Source organism: Phascolarctos cinereus, unplaced genomic scaffold, assembly GCF_003287225.1.
Source record: "Phascolarctos cinereus isolate Bilbo 61053 unplaced genomic scaffold, phaCin_HiC Scaffold_5;HRSCAF=322, whole genome shotgun sequence".
NCBI classification, from domain to species: domain Eukaryota; kingdom Metazoa; phylum Chordata; class Mammalia; order Diprotodontia; family Phascolarctidae; genus Phascolarctos; species Phascolarctos cinereus.
This window is the reverse complement of record NW_027555958.1, coordinates 42,440,620-42,446,651: the sequence shown is the minus strand read 5'-3', so window position 1 is coordinate 42,446,651 and position 6,032 is coordinate 42,440,620. Positions and strand designations below refer to the sequence as shown.

At 45.2% G+C, this 6,032-nt stretch overlaps 1 pseudogene; it reads left to right on the top strand.

The window, feature by feature from the left end:
• Positions 1 to 1,211: 1,211 nt before the first annotated feature.
• LOC110217081 (polyadenylate-binding protein 4-like) lies at positions 1,212 to 4,150 on the top strand (annotated as a pseudogene).
• The last annotated feature ends 1,882 nt before the right edge of the window (positions 4,151 to 6,032 follow it).

Below are 6,032 nucleotides of genomic sequence, written 5' to 3'. Positions count from 1 at the left end.
ATGCACCTGGCCTCTTTTTGTCTTGAGAGTTTTGGAAACTTCAGGTTGCTCGCTGTGCACCCAGAGGGACCGGCTACGATCATACTTTTTGGCTCCGGGGCCGGGGCTCTGGGATTTCTCCTCTCTAGCGAAAGAAATCTTACAGCTCAGCTACTTGGAAATTCCGTTAATAGAACAGCCAGCAGGTGGCCCCAGAACACTGCTGACCCACTTAGCCAATCTTCCCCCAGTCCAAAAAAAAAAAAAATCCTTAACGCCGCTCCCTCCTCTCCCCTTTACAGTAAAAACAAAACTGGAGCAGCCGGCAAAATCTCTCTCTCTCTCCCTCTCCCTCTGTCTCTCCCTCTCCCTCTCCTCTCCCTCTCCCTCTCCCTCTCCTCTCCCTCTCCCTCTCCTCTCCCTCTCCCTCTCCCTCTCCCTCTCCCTCTCCTCTCCCTCTCCCTCCTCTCTCTCTCTCTCTCTCTCTCTCTCTCTCTCCTCTCTCTCTCTCTCTTCTCCCTCTCCCTCTCCCTCTCCCTCTCCCTCTCCCTCTCCCTCTCCCTCTCCCTCTCCTCTCCGTCTCTCTCTCTCTCTCTCTCTCTCTCTCTCTCTCTCTCTCTCTCTCTCTCTCTCTCTCTCTCCCTCTCTCTCTCTCTCTCCCTCTCCCTCTCTCTCCCTCTGTCTCTCTCTCCCTCTCTCTCTCTCCCTCTCCCTCTCTCCGTCTCTGTCTCTCTGTCTCTCTCTCTCTCTGTCTCTCTGTCTCTCTCTCTCTCTCTCTCTCTCTCTCTCTCTCTCTCTCCTCTCCTCTCTCTCTCTCTCTCTCTCTCTCTCTCTCCTCTCTCTCTCTCTCTCTCTCTCTCTCTCTCTCTCTCTCTCTCTCTCTGTCTCTCTCTCTCTCTCTCTGTCTCTCTCTCTCTCTCTCTCTCTCTCTCTCTCTCTCTCTCTCTCTGTCTTTTTGTCCCTTTTTGTTTGTCTGTCTCTCTCCCTTTCTCCCCCTCATCTGACCGTCTATACGTCCGTCCGTCCGCCAGCCCGTCCCCGTCTATCCGTCCATCCATCTATCTACCTATCATTTACCTATCTGTCATCTATTTAATCTATTCCTGTGGCGTCCACAGAGAACACCTTTGCCCCACCCGTCCATTTGTCCTCGCCACTGCCGCCTCCGCCCCTTGGCCGCCTGTTTGACTCCCAAACAGCCGCGTGTCTGTCCTTCTGCCCTCGCTCGGAAAATGTGTGTCTGTCCCCCGCCCCGACGTGTCGGTCCTCGCCCGTCTGTGTCCGTGTCCGCCTTCCACGTGTGTGCCCCTACGTGTTCCTCTCCTCTCTCCGTCCTCAGCCCCTTCATGTTCTCTGCAGTCACCTTCTCCCCCCCCCCCCCGCACCTGCCCTTTCCCGCGTCCACGGGCTTGCTGCGCGTGGCTCCTTCCCCTCCACGCGGGGGAGTCCGCCTTCCCGACAAGTCCACGGCTGTCGCAACCAGTCTGCAGCGCACTGAACGGATCAGGCAGATACATCTCTTCTCCTCTTTGGCCTGTAGCTTACTGCTGGTGTTTTTATTTTAAACCCCCCCCCCACCCCAAGGTTTCTAGAAAAAGGACCTTATTGAAACAGGGATGTTGTTATTAAAAGCTCTTTAAATGGGCAAGCTTTGTGGGGGAGCAGACCACAGGTCAGCTTTGGCATTCATTAAAATTTAGAGGAGCAAGGGAAATTCTATTTAGAGATTCAGAATTTTTGCTGGAAAGGTTAAATACTGGACATGACCCAGGAAAGGGGAGAAAAAAATCCAAATTTGGTTTGAGCTGTTCTCGGTAGCTCGATATCTCCCTTACCATGTTACTGTGATTCCAAGAAAATCTGTTTCTCTATGTTTTCTTTAGGCTTCAAAACCATTTCCTGGTTGTTGACAGTCCTTCCCTGCTCAGCTTAGAGCCTTAGACTTTCTCTTGCCCTTGTCTGTTTACTAAATTTTGGCCTCAGCCAAAATTTTGAATGTCTTTTCTTCTTGCCTTGGTTCCAAAAAGAATCACTCCTGGTGAGTATTGGGGGAAGGGGAGTGGATCCTGCTGGCTGGAAGTTACCCCATGGCCTCCCTCCATGTAGATGAGGTACTCAAGTGTCATTGGAATCATGGTGTAGGAGAAGTTCAGCTCTGTTAGACCTGTGCTCCCCATTCAGATCTGCAGAGATGTGATTACCAGGGGAATTTCTGGGGATTTCTGTGACAACTCCCAGCAGCCAGCAGATGCTGAATGGGCCTTGGATACCACGAACTTAAGGTAATTGAAAGCAAACCAATCTGTATCACTGCAGTGGGATCTCTCATTGAGGAAATTTGGAGATGGAACCATTTTCATTCAAAACAGCTAGTGGGTAAAAAGCTGATCCTGGAGTCAGGAAACCCAGAATTCAAATTCAACCTCAGACACTCAGCTGTTTGACTCTGGGACTGCTGTCTGCCTTAGTTTCCTCAACTGTAAAATGGATCTGAATAAAAATAGCACCTACTTCCCAGGGATGTTGTGAAGCTCAAATCAGATAATAATCATAAAGCACTTAGCACAGGGCCTGGCACATAATAAAAAGCACTATATAAAGGTTAGCAATCACCATCATCATCATTATCATTATTAAAAACCTGGATAAATCTATACCTAATAAGATACTTTGTGACAGCTTAGCAGCATTTGGTGAAATCTTGTCCTACAAAGTGGTGTGTGATGAGCATAGTGATTACCCATTTGTGCACTTTGAGACCCAGGATGCTGCAGATAGGGCTATGGAGATGAAGAAAGGCATGATTTTCAAGGACTGCAAAATGTTTGTTGGTGGATTCAAGTCAAGGAAAGAGTAGGAAGGTAAGCTGAGAGCCAGAGCAAAGGAATTCACCAATGTTTGTATCAAATATGTTGGAGATGACATGGATGATGAAAGATTAGAGGGACTTTTCAGCAGATATCATAAAACTCAGTGTAAAAATGACAACCAACCCTAGGGGGAAATTCAAAGGCTTTGGTTTTGTGAGTTTTGAGAAAACTTGTTGAAAAGACATCTTTTGGAAAGTGGTATCGGTAGTCTGGGCAGAGAAAAAAAGTTGAATAAAGTTGAATTCCAGGCTGAGTTAAAATGGAAATTGAGCAGCTAAAACAGGAGAGAATTAGCTACTACTGGGGCATGAATCTCTATCCTAACAACCTGGATAACACTGCTGATGATGAAAAATTAAGAAAGGGATTTTCTCCTTTCAGATCAATTACTGGTGCCAATGTGATGCTCAAAGATGGGTGAAGCAAAGGTTTTGGCTTTGTCTGCTTTTCCTCACTTGATGAGGTTAGCAAAGCAGTGACAGAAATGAATGAGTGCATGGTGGTCTCTAAGCTGCTATATGTCACACTTGCCCAGAAGAAAGAAGAAAGAAAAGCCCATCTTTAACAAATCAGTACATGCAGCAGGAATGAGAGCTCTTTCTGATAACAGTATCATCAATCAGTTTCAGCTGACTCTTGGGAGGGTTACTTCATGCTAGCAGTGGCCCAGGCTCAGAATAGACTTTGTTATTATGCACCCAATCAAATAGCCCAGATAAACATAATTCACGATGGCAACAACTCGGGAGACCTCACGGCTTCCAAGGAGAGTCAGATGCCGTGGGCCAGTCTGGGTCATGCCCAACTCATTGCCATCAGGCTCCTACCAGTAAAGCCGAGGCTTCCCATGGTATCCCTATTATACCTCAGTGAGTTGGAGTCCTCACCTGTGCAAAATTTATCTCAGACCCTTTGCTATCCTGAACCTACAGTATCTGTCCTTAAAAATATTCTTCAAATGTCCGAAGGCCTCATCCAGCCTTTTTAGGCACCTTAGCCTGCAGTTCGTGTACAGGGCCTGGAGCCCCTTACAAGTTTCCATCTTGGCTTCTACTCCTCTGAAGGAAAAGAAGTAGATGGTGGGAGAGCCTTTGTTACCATTGATTTAAGCCACGTTTCATAGTTTAGCAAAGAAGATCACAGGTATGCAGCTAGACATTGACAGTTCAGAACTGCTGCCCATGCTGGAGTCCCTGGAATCTCCCTGTCCAAAGGGAGAGGAAGTGATTTCAGTATTACAAGCTTATCCTGCCAAGAAGGAAGCTGCTCAGAAAGTCCCTGTGGTTGCTGCTCCCTCTTAGACCAGGAGAACTGGAAACTTGGAAGCCAAATAGCCTCTTCATAGATATCTGCTCAACCTGTGGAGATGTCTGCCCTGTGCTGCAGACTGAACAGTAAATTGCAGAAGCTGATGCCATTCTGTATGTGTTTTCTTTTGAAAAGTCAATTTGAGAGCTCATGTCTTGACAATCTAAACTTTATTAGTGGCCAAAATTTCTTGTGTGTGTGCTGGACTCTGTTAACCTTTAATTTAATTCAATTCAATTTAAATTTTCTCTTCTGAAAAGGACTTTGATTCTTTTTCTACATGTCTGATAATTTTTTCTTAATCTCTTTTGCTTCATCTCCATTTGTCATCCCATTAAGCATGAATTCTCTCAAGTCTCTGCCCTGTGCCCTTTTTTTCTCTAAAACTAGACTCCATTACATGGTGTCAGTGGTGCCACCATTCACCCAATGTTTATTACATTCTTAATATAGAATTCAAGCTCATTGAAGGCAGAGACCACTAGTTCATTTTTGTTTTTGTGTCTCCAGTGTCTGATTCATAGTAGGAGCCTAATAAATCATATGAACTTGTGTTTCATGGGATGACAAGATTTTAGATCTAGATTTGGAAGGGTCCTCAGGTTACTGACTGATTGACTTTCCTAAATTATTGTGGTAACTTCCCAACAGGCCTTCCCACCATCTCTTCTCTGCCCAATCCATCCTTCATAAGGCTGTTAGATTAACCTTCTTCATGTATACTCTATTTGGTCGTGTCACTTCTGTGGCTTAGAACCTTTCAATGAAAGACTTATATGAACTGATGCTGAGTGAAATAAGAAGAACCAGGAGAACGTGGTGTACAGTACCAACCACATTATGCAATGACTGACTTTGATAGACTTATCTCTTCTCAGCAATGCAAGGTTCTAAGACAACTCCAAAAGACTTACAATGGAAAATGCTATCCACATCCAGAGAAAGAACTTTGGAATCTGATGGAATGCAAATGGAAGCATGCTATTTGCTTTCCTTTCCTTTTATTGTTTTGTTTCTTCTTTCTTATGGTTCCTCCCATTGGTTCTAATTCTTCTTTACATCATGACTAATGTGAAAATATGTATAATATGACTGCATAAGTAGAGTCTATATCAGATTGCATGCCTTCTTGGGGAGGGGGAAGGAAAGAGAGGGGGAGAAAATTCAAAATCCAAAGTGTTATGGAAGTGAATGTTGAAAACTATAAATAAATAAATTTTAAAAAAGAGCTTTTCAGTGGCTCCTTATGGCCCTCAATAATTTGCCAGCCTTACTGAATACTGTTTCCCTCCTCATAGTCTATGCTCTGGCTTAGTGACCACTTAGGATGCCTTGTTCAGGTCATGTTCATCCTTTCTCCTTGGCCTTTGTGGTATTCCCTGTGCCTGGACTTCCCATCCCACCTTGACCCTCTTGCCTATTGTCCTAGTATCTTTTAAAAGCCCAGCTCACATATTATTCCTACCATGAAGCCTGATGTAAGAATCTCCTCCCCCAGTAACCTCACACAGCCCTTGCTCCTCTTGACATGACACTTGGCATATGTCTCTCCTATGTGCTTATCTTGAATTATAGAACATTATGTTTTTGGTTTTTTCTGAGTGTTCTGTCTCGCTAAACACCAGAAATTCTACTAGGGGAATGAACAGGTCTTATCTAATCTTGTCTTCCCCAAACTTAGCACTGCGCTCTCCACCATGGAGGCCATTTGGGAGGTTGCTAGTTAGCTTTCAGTTGCTCATTCATTTCAACTGTGTTAGATTCTTTGTGATCCCAAATGAAGTTTTCTTGGCAAAGACTCTGGAGTGGTTTGCCATTTCCTTCTGAGGCAAACAGGGTGAAGCAACTTGTTCCGGATCATACAATGAGTGTCTG